Below are 12,922 nucleotides of genomic sequence, written 5' to 3' on the forward strand. Positions count from 1 at the left end.
CGACCAGTGCTCGCCGTCCCGATAACTCCCTAATGCCCCACAAGTGAATGTACTCAAGAGAGATGATGAAAACACGTGAGAATCTAGGAGTCAACTTTCACATATGAGGAGATGGAGCCTTAAGTTACCTAGTTAAAAAGACGTGCAAATCAGAAAGAATTTTATGTTAATTGCGCAGCGGTCGACTAGGGCAAGAGAAATTTTTTTTGAATTTGGAGCTCCCTCAAATGATGGGAATCAAACGTTGAATTCTTTTCCAAGGGGACCATGAAGAGTGCCCCTATTGTGAGGTTTTTAAGGGAACCTCTGCCCTCTGTCTCAGGGCATCCAGCCAGGATGGGCCCGAGACTGCAGAGGCCTCGTGTCACCACCAGAGGGCGCGCCAACACAACAGGAGCGGACTCAGCCGGCCTTGCAGCAGGAGGGAGGCGACCTATCCCAGCGCTGCCTCGTGTCCTTTTCTTTCTTTTTAATTAAAATGTAGTTGATACACAATATCGTGTCAGTTTCTGGTGTACTGCAAAGTGATTCAAGTATATAGTTATATGTTTATATCTATATCCCTTTTTCCTATTCTTTTCCATTACAGGTTATTATCAGAGCGTAAACATTTCCCTGGGCTATACACTAAATCCTTGTTGTCTATTTTATATATAATACTGGTTATCTACTCATCCCACATTACTAATTTATCCCTCCCTCCTTCCTCTTTGGCACCATAAATTTATGTTCTGTGTCTGTGAGGCTGTTTCTCTTTCATATATACATTCACTTCTCATGTTTTTTAGATTCTACATGTAGGTGGTATCATATTATTGGTCTTTTTCTGTGTGACTGTATTTCATATGATAATGTTTGGTCCATCCATGTTGCTGCAAACGGCAACATTCCATTCTTTTTTCTGGCTGAGGAATTATTCCATTCTACATATACACCTCCTTTATCCATTCGTCTATGAAGGACATTTCAGTTGCTTCCATGCCTTTATAACCACTCCTTCTTGAACCTCAGTAGTAATATGCCTTCAGTGACAACATGCGTCCCAGTTGTGGAAATGCTAAAGTGTGAAGACAATGTGTGTGTAGAGTGACTTTCCCATGCATTTAGTGTTAGGTGAAATCCTACTGTTGAAAGTGAGTACTTAGACACTTGGGGCCAGTGCTAGCTGTCCCGATAACCCTCTAATGCCCCATACGTGAATGTACTCAAGAGACTGATGAAACACGAGGGAATCTAGGAGTCAGCTTTTACCTATGAGCAGATGGAGGCTTAAGTTACCTAGTTAAAAGAACCTGCAAATCAGAAAGAATTTTATCTTAATTGCTCAGCAGTCGATTACAGCAAGAGAAAATTTGTTTCATTTGAAGCTTCCTCGGATGGTGGCAATCAAATTCTGAATTACTTTCCACGGAGACTACGAAGAGTGCCCCTATTTTGAGTTTATAGAGTGTCCTCTGACCCCTGTCTCAGGGCACCAAGCCCGGACTGGCACGAGACTGCAGAGACCTCGGATCCCCACCAGAGGGCGCGCCAACACCGCAGGCGCGGACGCAGCCGGCCTCGCAGCAGGAGGGGGGGAATCTAACCACGTGTTTCCCGTAATAACTTTTTTAATTGAAGGATAGTTGACTTACAACATTGTTAGTTTCTGATGTTCTTCAGTGACAACATGCGGCCAGTTTTGGAAATGCTAAAGTATGGAAACAATGTGTGTGTTGAGTGACTTTCCCATGCAGTTTTAGGTGAAATTCTACTGTTGAAAGTGAGTACTTAGACACTTGGGGCCAGTGCTAGCTGTCCCGATAACACTCTAATGCCCCACATGTGAATGTACTCAAGAGAGCTGGTGAAACACGAGGGAATCTAGGAGTCAGCTTTTACACATGAGCAGGTGGAGACTTAAGTTACCTAGTTAAAAGGACCTGCAAATCAGAAACAATTTTATCTTAATTGCCAAGCAGTCGATTAGGGCAAGAGAAAATTTTTTTCATTTGGAGCTTCCTGGGATGGCGGTAATCAAATTTCGATTATTTTTTAATGGAATATGAAGATACTATATGATACCATATAATATTTGTCTTTTACTTCCTTACCTCACTTACTTTGAGAATCTTGAGATCCATCCGAGTTGCTGCAAATGGCAATATTACATTGTTTTTTATGGCTGAGGAATATTCCATTGTACATATACACCACACTTTCTTGTTTATTTATTTATGTTATTTTTTTATTTGGCTACCCAGGGCCTCAGTTGCAGCATACAGGCTCTAGTTTCCTGACCTGGGATGGAACTCAGGCCCCCTGCATTGGGAGCGTGCTGTCTTAACTGCTGGACCATCAGGGAAGTCCCTATACCACACTCTCTCCATTCATCTATGAAGGACATTTCCGTTCCTTCCTTGCCTTTATAGCCACTCCTTCTTGAACTCCAGTACTAATAAGCTTCAGGGACAACATGCATCCCAATTTTGGAAATGCTAAACTGGAAAAACACATGCATGTAGAAAAACTTCCCATGCAGTTAGTTTTAGGAGAAATTCTACTCTTCAGGAGAGTACTTAAGACTCTTGGGGCCAGTGCTAGCTGTCCCGATAACTCTCTAATGTCCTGCACGTGAATGTACTCAAGAGCATTGATGAAACACGAGGGAATTGAGGGGAGTCAGCTTTTACCTATGAGCAGATGGAGGCTTAAGTTACCTAGTTAAAAGAACCTGCAAATCAGAAAGAATTTTATCTTAATTGCTCAGCAGTCGATTACAGCAAGAGAAAATTTGTTTCATTTGAAGCTTCCTCGGATGGTGGCAATCAAATTCTGAATTACTTTCCACGGAGACTACGAAGAGTGCCCCTATTTTGAGTTTATAGAGTGCCCTCTGACCCCTGTCTCAGGGCACCAAGCCCGGACGGGCCCAGGACTGCAGAGGCCTCGGATCCCCACCAGAGGGCGCGCGAACACCGCAGGCGCGGACACAGCCCGCCTTGCAGCAGGAGGGGGGGAATCTAACCACGTGTTTCCCGTAATAATTTTTTTAATTGAAGGATAGTTGACTTACAACATTGTTAGTTTCTGATGTACATCAAAGGGGTTCAAATATATATGTATGTGTGTATATATATTCCTTTCTTCTCTACTCTTTTTCATTATAGGTTATTTCAAGATATTCAATACAGTCCCCTGTGCTATATAGTAAATCCTTGTTCTTTCTCTATTTTATACATGGTAGTGTGTATCTGTTCAATGCAAACTCCAACTTTCTCCCTCCCACCGTTCCCCACTTTGGTAACCATATGTTGTTTTCTGTTTGTAACTCTGTTTCTGTTTTGTATAGGGATTTATTTGCATTATTATTTAGATCATGCATGTATGTGATACCATATAATATTTGTCCTTCTCTTTCTGCCTTACTTCACTTACTATGCAAAGCTCTATGTCCATCTGTGTTCCAGAAAATTGCCATATTTCATTGTATTTTATGGCTGAGGAATATTGCATTGTGCGTACACACCACACCTCCTTTATCTAGTCATCTACGCAGGACATTTCAGTTGCTTCCATGCCTTTATGGCCACTCCTGCTTAAACCCCAATAGTAATATGCCTTCAGTGACAATATGCATCCCAGTTTTGGAAATGCTAAAGGGTGGGGTAAATGTGCATGTAGAAAAATTTCCCATGCAGTTAGTTTTAGAAGAAATTCTACTCATCAAAGTGAGTACTTAAGACTCTCGGGGCCAGTGCTATCTGTCCTGATAACTCTCTAATGCCCTACACGTGAATGTACTCAAGAGCGTTGATGAAAACACAAGGGACTCAATGCCCTACACGTGAATGTACTCAAGAGAGTTGATGAAAACACGAGGGAATCGAGGAGTCAGCTTTCACATGTGAGGAGATGGAGCCTTAAGTTACCTAGCTGAAAGGAGCTGCAAATCAGAAAGATTTTTATCTTAATTGCCAGCAGTCAGGGCAAGAGTCGTTTTTGTACATTTGGAGCTTCGTCAGATGGTGGGAATCAAATTTTGAATTCTTTTCCAAGGGGACCATGAAGAGTCCCCTATTTTGAGGTTTTTAAGGGAACCTCTGCCCTCTGTCTCAGGGCATCCAGCCAGGATGGGCCCGAGACTGCAGAGGCCTTGTGTCACCACCAGAGGGCGCGCCAACACAACAGGAGCGGACTCAGCCGGCCTTGCAGCAGGAGGGAGGGAAACTAACCACGTGTTTCTGATAGTTTTTTGTTTAATGGAAGTATAGTTGATTCACAACATTATATTAGTTTCTGATGTACATCAAAGGGATTCAAATATATATATCTGTGTATATATATACATGTATTCCTTTTTCTCTACTCTTTTTCATTGTACGTTATTTCAAGATATTAAGTACAGTTCCCTGTGCTATACAGCAGATCTTTACTGTTTATTTTATACATGATAGTGTGTATCTGTTAATCACAAGCTCCAAATTTCTCCCTCCCACCGTTCCCCCCTTTGATAACCATGTGTTGTTTTCTGTGTCTGTGATTCTGTTTTGTACAGAGATTTGTTCATAATATTTTTTAGATCACACATGTGTGTGATACCATATAATATTTGTCCTTTTTCTGCCTAACTTCACTTACTATGAAAATCTCGAGGTCTATCCGTGTTGCTGCAAATGGCCATATTTCATTGTTTTTCATGGCTGTGGAGTATTGCATTGTCCATATTCTACACCATCTTTATCTCTTCATCTGTGAAGGACATTTCAGTTGCTTCCATGCCTTTATGGCCACTTCTTCGTGAACCCCAGTACTTATACGGCTTCAGGGAAAATCTGCACCCCAATTTTGGAAATGCTAAAGTGTGAAAACAATGTGCATGTGGCAAAACTCTCCCAACCAGTTAGTTTTAGGGGAAATTCTACTGTTCAAAATGACTACTTAAGACCCTTGGGACCAGTGCTAGCCCTCTTGAGAATTCTCTAATGCCCCACAGGTGAATGTACCCAAGAGAGCCGATGAAAACACAAGGGAATCTAGGAGTCAGCCTTCACACATGAGGAGATGGAGCCTTAAGTTACCTAGTTAAAAGGACGTGCAAATCAGAAATAAATTTATCTCCATTGCCATCGGTCGATTAAGGCAAGACAATTTTTTTTCACTTGGAGCTTCGTGGGATGGTAGTAACCAAATTTTAGTTTTTAACGGAACTATGAAGAGTGCCTTTATTTTGAGGTTTATACAGGGACCTCTGACCTCTGCTCAGGGCACCAAGCCCCGACTGGCCTAGACTGCAGAGGCCTCGGATCCCCACCAGAGGGCGCGCCAACACCGCAGGCGTGGACACAGCCCGCCTCGCAGCAGAAGGAAGGGAATCTAACCACGTGTTTCTCCTAATATGTTTTTTGTTTAATTAAAGTATAGTTGATTTACAACATTATATTAGTTTCCGGTATACAGCAACGTGATTCAAATATATTTTCCTTTTTCTCTACCCTTTTCCATTACAGGTTATTACAAGATATTCAATACAGTTCCCTGTGCTATATAGTAAATCCTTGTTGTTTATTTTACATGTGATAGTGTGTATCTGTTGATCACAAACTCCAAATTTCTCCCTCCCACCATTTCCCCATTTGGTAACAATATGTTGTTTTCTGTGTTTGTGACTCTGTTTCTGTTTTGTATAGGGATTTATGTGCATTATTTTTTAGATCACACAGGTATGTGATACCATATAATGTTTCTCTTTCTGCCTTACTTCACTTACTTTGAAAATCTCGAGGTCCACCCGTGTTGCTGCAAATGGCAATATTTCATTGTTTCTTAAGGCGGAGGGATATTCCATTGTACATATACACCACACTTTCTTGTTTATTTATTTATGTTATTTTTTTATTTGGCTACCCAGGGTCTCAGTTGCAGCGTGCGGGCTCTAGTTGCCTGACCCGGGATGGAACCCAGGGCCTCTGTATTGGGAGCACGCTGTCTTAACTGCTGGACCACCTGGAAAGGCCCCATAGCACACTCTCTTTCTCCATTCATCTATGAAGGACATTTCCGTTGCTTCCATGCCTTTACGGTCACTCCTTCTTGAACCCCAGTACTAACATGCATCCCAATTTTGCAAATGCTAAAGGGTGGGTGGGAAATTGTGCATGTGGAAAAACTTCCCATCCAGTTAGTTTTAGGAGCAATTCTAGTGTTCAAAATGACTAAGACTCTTGGGGCCAGTGCTAGCGGTCCCGAAATGTCTCTAATGCCCCACACGTGAATGTACTCAAGGGAGCTGATGAAAACGCGAGGGCATCTAGGAGTCGGATTTTACCTATGAGCAGATGGAGGCTTCAGTTACCTAGTTAAAAGGACCTGCACATCAGAAACAATTTCATCTTAACTGCCAAGCAGTCGAATTGGCAAGAGAAATTTGTTTTCATCTGGAGCTTCCGGGGATGGCGGTAATCAAATTTTGATTATTTTTTAATGGCATATGAAGATGCCCCTATTTTTGAGTTTTATAGAGGGACCTCTGACCTCTGTCTCAGGGCGCCCAGCCCGGACGGGCGCGAGCCTGCAGGGGGCCCGTGTTGCCACGAGAGGGCGCGCCAGCAGCACAAGCGCGGACACAGCCGGCCTTGCAGCGGGAGGAAGGGGAACCCAGCAAGTGCCGCCTGGCATCTTCTAAGTGACTCACCCCCGGGTAAAAGGGCGTAAGTGAGCGGAAATAAAAACAACCTCAACGCACCATGCCCTTGCTCGCCAATTAGCAGACTGCAAAGGTTCGGATATCTTTTGAAACACTGGGAAATACAAGTTGAAGGATTGCACTGTTCTCTTGGGAGGGGCGGGGTGGGGGGCAAAAAAAACCTTCTTAATTGTTTAAAAAAAAAAAAAACAGTGATTACCAGCCGAGCGTAAAGCAAGTTCAAAAGGTCAGGTGGAGGGGGTGGTAAAGGTCAGGTGGCAGTTTGGAGATCCAGGTGGTCACGTGCTTAAGATCTTCCACAAGGCTTCAGTACCTATTCAGCCAGCTGTTTGTGTGCTAGATTCTGGTAAGTGATCCAACTCTTTGCTAAGGGAAAAGATGATTTCCATGCTGCAGGATAGAATGTGTATTTAAAGGCAGGGCAAGCTGAATGGCTTTGGTCACAATTATGGTTCCTAGAATGTAGAACATACCAGTTCTTTTAAAATAAAATAAATAAATATAAATTACTTTAAAAGGCAGGGCAAGCAATTTACTTCTTAGTTTGGAAGGAGGAAGAGGGAGAAAGAAAACACCAGCCAAGGAAGTGTCCATTCTTCCCTCCACTAGTTCATGGCTGTATCAAAGGCTGCACTGTGCTACCTTGTGATCAACCCTCCAGGTCTGAGTTCGGGGCAGAGAAAGAAATGGGTTTATGTTCCCTGCATGGTTTTCCTCAGACAATCCCCATTGGAGTCAGTTAGGAAGAAAGTCACAGCTCTTCATCCTGTCAGGAAACAAAATGGAATGTGTGGTACAACTGTCAACCTGACCACAGGATCTTCTTCTATTCCAGCTCACTGTGTTACCACTGGTATCTAAAAGGGTGCCTGAAAACTGTAGGTATGCAAAGAATATTTGGCAAATGAATGTGCCAAGTCGCTTAAAACTGAATTCCTTTCACCTGTTGGCTCTAAGATACCCGGAACAATCTCAGGGCAGGTGAGTGAGACCTCGTTAGATTTTCACACAATGGAAAACATGTTCTCTGTGGTAAATAGCAGTGAAAATATTGGGCATCCTTGTCTTGTCCCTGATTTAAATTTAGACTCTAGTGTTATTTGTTTCACAGCCTCTAATATTTGCTCTGAATTTTGGGCTATCTATAAACATTTTAAAGAACTATCACTTCCTATTTAATTGCATGTTAAAGTGAACAGTTATTAAATTTTGTCAAAGGTCCTTGTAGCATATCTGGGGATGATCATGTGATCTTTTTCTTCTTAGCTCTGTTAAGATGATTAAATTTCATTAATAATTTCCTAATGTTGGCCATCTTTGCGTTCCTAGAATAAACCCCACGTGGTCAAGATTTCTTTTTTTTTTTTTTCACATGCCGCTAAGTATCATAAGATTGTTAAACCACTCTCAGACCACAGTACTTTGGTCAAAAATTTGATGCTAATCTGATTTTCTTTCCCTTCTAAGTTAACTTGAACTGTTGCTCAGCTGTGCAAATAATTATTTTCCCCTAAAAAAACAAAACAAAACAAACTAGTAGTTTTCCTAGACTATCTTACTGATGACTCTTTTGGGCCAATTTCCTAGTTACATACTGGGCCCTTCAATTTCAAATTCTTTCTCTCTGGAACGTTGATTAGATTATGATTTCTATACTTGCTTTGGTTTTCTTCTTCAGCTGTGTCTGTTAGGGTATTTTTCGATCTTCTTTCTCCCCCCGCCTTGTTTCTATCACGTTCCCTTGAATAGTTTTAATCTCCTCGTTCATATCAGATTTTTTTTCTTCTTTCCGTCAAGTCCACTTATGCTATTTTCTGTGTGTCTGTTCATTCTTGTGTTTCTTATTGTTTAGCTGGCATTTTGTAAATGTCTTTTTAATTTTTATTTATTTTTTTGGTAAATGTCTTTTTTAAAGTTTCTAGTCCTTTAAAGTTCTGAGCCTTGTCACTCCTCTGTATATGTCATCTTTTCCCCCGCCCATCTCCTTTCTGAAATTTCCTAATTTTACATTTTTTGTTCATAACTGCTATTTTATTACTGTGATATAGAATAAGAGATATGTATTTGGTTGAGCCCATCTGCTTGTATTCTAGGGTTCACTGAGGCTCACCTATTTTACCAAAAATGTCATCTGTAGGTATTTTTCTTTGCTGTGTTGGCTGGGGGTCTTTTGGGAGGGGGTGGTTTGGTTTTTAATGAAGGAATTAGGGAGATTCAAAAACAAGTCATTCTTTTTTTTTGTTAATTTTTTTAATTGTTAAAATGTATTTTATTGAAGTATAGTTGATATATAATGTATTCGTTTCTGCTGTACAGCAAAGTGAATTATACGTTCTTTTTCATAATCTTTTCCATTATGGTTCATCACAGGATACTGAATGTAGTTCCCTGTGCTCTACAGTAGGACCTTGTTGTTTATCCATCCTATATATAATAGTTTGCATCTGCTAATTCCAAACTCCCAATCCATCCCACTACCCGCCCCCCAACTTGGCAACCAAAAGTCTGTTCTCTATGTCTACGTGTCTGTTTCTGTTTCATAGATACGTTCATTTGTGTCATATTTTAGATTCCACGTATACGTGATATCATATGGTATTTACCTCTGTCTGACCGACTTCACTTAGTATGATCATCTCTAGGTCCATCCATGTTGCTGCAAATGGCGTTAAAAAAACAAATCATTCTTACCCCTCTCTAAATGTATTCATAATTCCTCGAAAATGTACTCATGACTTCCATTCATTCATTCAGTTGTTTATTCACCAAATACTCATGCCCCTACCAAATGCACAGCCCTTCATATAGGCATATACGATTTGATTGACAAATACGTGTCCAACGCGTACAAGATCTAGGCAGGCGCTCGGAACATACAGCAGATGCCACCTGTGTGTCTCAGAGCAAAACAATTACTCATGTTTTCTCATCAAATTGAAGACCCAGGAAGAGGAATATAAACAGTTGGCGTGTGGAACTCTCCCTCCTTTCCGCTCTATCTAGAGCTTTTCTCACAGTGCATTTTGAACATCTGGGTCTTGAGTCAGCCAGTTATATCAGATGATTTGGCTTCTCCAAGTCCATCCAATTTGTATCTGCCCCCGTGTTCCGATGCACGGTCTGGAACAAAGGAAGTCTACTGAATCAGGAAACTATGTATTTAATTCATCCACTGTTAATTGGGGAAATAAGGCTTTACATTGTGCTCTGAACCAGGATTTCTCAACCTCAGCACAGTTGACGTCTGGGGCTGTCACATTCTCGGCGCGGTGGCGGGGGGTCCTGAGTCCTGGGCATTGTGGGAGGTTGAGCGGCATCCCTGGTCCCCACCCGCTGGAGGCCATTAGCACCCCTCCCCCCTCCTCTAAATGGTACCAACCAAAAATGTCTCAGGACAGGGAAATTGTCTCCTGGTCGGGGGAGGGTGTGTATTCGTCTTCTCCTTTTATTCTGTGTCTTTTTTTGATGCTTTGCCTTGTTGGGGTCTCGCTGACGCTGGAGGGACTGCCCATGTCGGGACTAGCTAATTCCCAGAGATAGCAAACCACCTGCCTGTGTGCGTGCCTTTTGTATGCGAACTATCCCATCCAGAGCCCAAACCCTCAACCACCGCCTTTATTAGGCCATTGCACCTCAGGGCCACTATTTCCCTGTCCCAGTCACCCCAGGGCCAGGTACCAGACAACCAGGTACCAGGCCCTCATCTGTAGCGTCTGCTGAAATTATTCAAACTAGACAATCCTGAATCTACTTACCCTGCCTCACCTGTTCCTTCCCACGGAAACATCCCTAAGGGCTCTTGCCCTGTTTTCCCCTCACTCCCCTCCGTCTCCTGACCAATCCTGGTGCTTCCCCTGGGCAAGGCGGCCCCCGCCTCTTGGGATCTGTGAATATAACCCTGCTGTTTTTACTACTGGCATTTCTGACACCAAACGTGGGGTTTTTTCCCCACACCAACAACCAGTTTTCCAGTCCTCCAGACCCCAAATAAGTGTCCAGTGGTTCAATTCAGTTCTCACACTCTCTACCTGGAGTCGGCATCAGACCCCAGGAGTTCAGGGTTCAGTCCTCCAAGACTGCCTCCCAATTCAGATGCCAGTTGTAGGTTCCAAATTGCTGCCTGCACTTCTGACCAACTGGCTTTCGATAAGGGGTTCCCACGACCCCCTCCTCAGGTTTGGTAATTGGATAGAATGTCTCACAGAACTCAGGAAAGTGCTTTATTGATTACTGGCTCATTATAAAGAGTGCAACTCAGGTGCAGCCACTAGGGAGAACCGTCTGGAAAGTTCCTTCAAAAACTCAAATAGAATTACCATAAGACCCAGCAATCCAACTCAGGGCATATATCTAGAAAAGATGAAAATTCTAATTAGAAAAGATACATGCCCCACAATGTTCATTGCAGCACTGTTTACAACAGCCCAGACATGGAAGCAACCTGAGTGTCCATCGACAGATGAATGGATAAAGAAGATGTGGTGCATATATACGATGGAATATCACTCAGACATAAAAAAGAACAAAATACTGCCATTTGCAGCAACATAGATGAACCTAGAGATTATCATACTAAGCAAAGTAAGTCAGAAAGAGAAAGACAAACACCATATGATATCATTTATATGTGGAATCTAAATTATGCCACAAATGAACTTATCTACAAAACAGAAACAGACTCCCAGACATAGAGGACAGACTTGTGGTTACCAAAGAGGGAAAGGGTGGGGGAGAGATAAATGAGGAGTCTGGGATTAACAGATGCACACTACTCTATATAAAATAGATAACCAACAAGGACCTACTGTATAGCACAAGGAATTATACTCAACATTTTGTCGTAATCTATAATGGAAAAGAATCTGAAAATATATATATATATTCTTTATATGTATATATAAAGTAATATATACCTATATAGAAAGAAATGTGTATATATATATATATATAGAGAGAGAGAGAGCAATATATATCTGAATCACTTGGCTGTACATCTGAAACTAACACAACACTGTAAATCAACTATACTTCAATTAAAAAAAAAAAAGAATACAGCTCAGGAGCAGCCAAATGGAAGAGCTGTGTAGGGCAAGGTATGTGGGGAAGGGGACACGGAACTTCCAAGCCCTCCCTGGGTGTGACACCCCCCCCCCAGCACCTTGATGGGCTGACCAAGCCAGCAGCTCTCCACACCCCATCATTCACAGGGGTGTGTGGAGGTTTCACTACACAGGCATGGTTGATTAAATCACTGGCCATGGGGGATTCGCTTGATCTGCAGCCCTTCTCCCCTCCCCAGAGGTCAGCGGGGAGTGGGGCTGAACGTTCGCACCTTCTAGCCGTGACTTGCTCATTCTGGGGACCTGCCCCCGTCCTGAGGCTATGGCCGGGGGGCAGCCACCCACCAGCGTACTATCATTAATATAGAAAAAGGCATTCTTATGACTCTGGAGAGTTCGGGCTTTTCTGAGCTGTCTTGGACAGACACCAAATACTAAAACAAATGATGGTTCTCTCACCCCCATCACTCAGGAAATTACAAGTGTTTCAGAAGCTCTGTGTCAGGAAGTGGGGACAAAGATCAAATACATGTTTCTTACTGCATCACCGTAATAAACACTGTTTGCAGTGCCAATGGTCCCCTGATCGCTTGGCCTCACCATACCTGGATAATCACAAAACCTATCTTTGGGGAGCAAAAGTATCCCCAGTTGGGCACCGTTGTTCTAAATTTGCTTGCCAGAGTCATTTATGTATTTTACACACAGAATCACTTTGCAAGGAGGAATGACTTTGTTCCAAATTCTAAGACAGTCTATGCAGTCTTCTATCCTGGTACCTGTTAGTCATTTTTTTATTTTATGCACAGGATGACTTTGCAAGGAGGTGTGACTTTATATTCGATCCAGATTCTAAGATAATCTGTGCAGTCTTCTATACCAGTTAAGATACTTCAAACTACATCAGCAAGGTTGTATAATGATATCAGCCCGTGGTGCGTTATCACAAGTTTGTTTAGCAAACTTACCTTCATTTCACAAACATGGTTCACAGCCTTCCAAGAGCAGAATTTTTCACAACAGACATGCTAATGTAGTCCACTACCAACAGTCATCGTTTCAAGGTTTCAAGTTTATAATCCTTGGGACTGTTAAAAAATCTATAAATATTGTAAAAGTATTATCTTTCATGATGACAAGCTATGGAAGAAATATGTTTTGGGCTCTCATTTTGAGA

Source organism: Hippopotamus amphibius, chromosome 16, assembly GCF_030028045.1.
Source record: "Hippopotamus amphibius kiboko isolate mHipAmp2 chromosome 16, mHipAmp2.hap2, whole genome shotgun sequence".
In the NCBI taxonomy this organism is placed as follows: Eukaryota; Metazoa; Chordata; class Mammalia; order Artiodactyla; family Hippopotamidae; genus Hippopotamus; species Hippopotamus amphibius.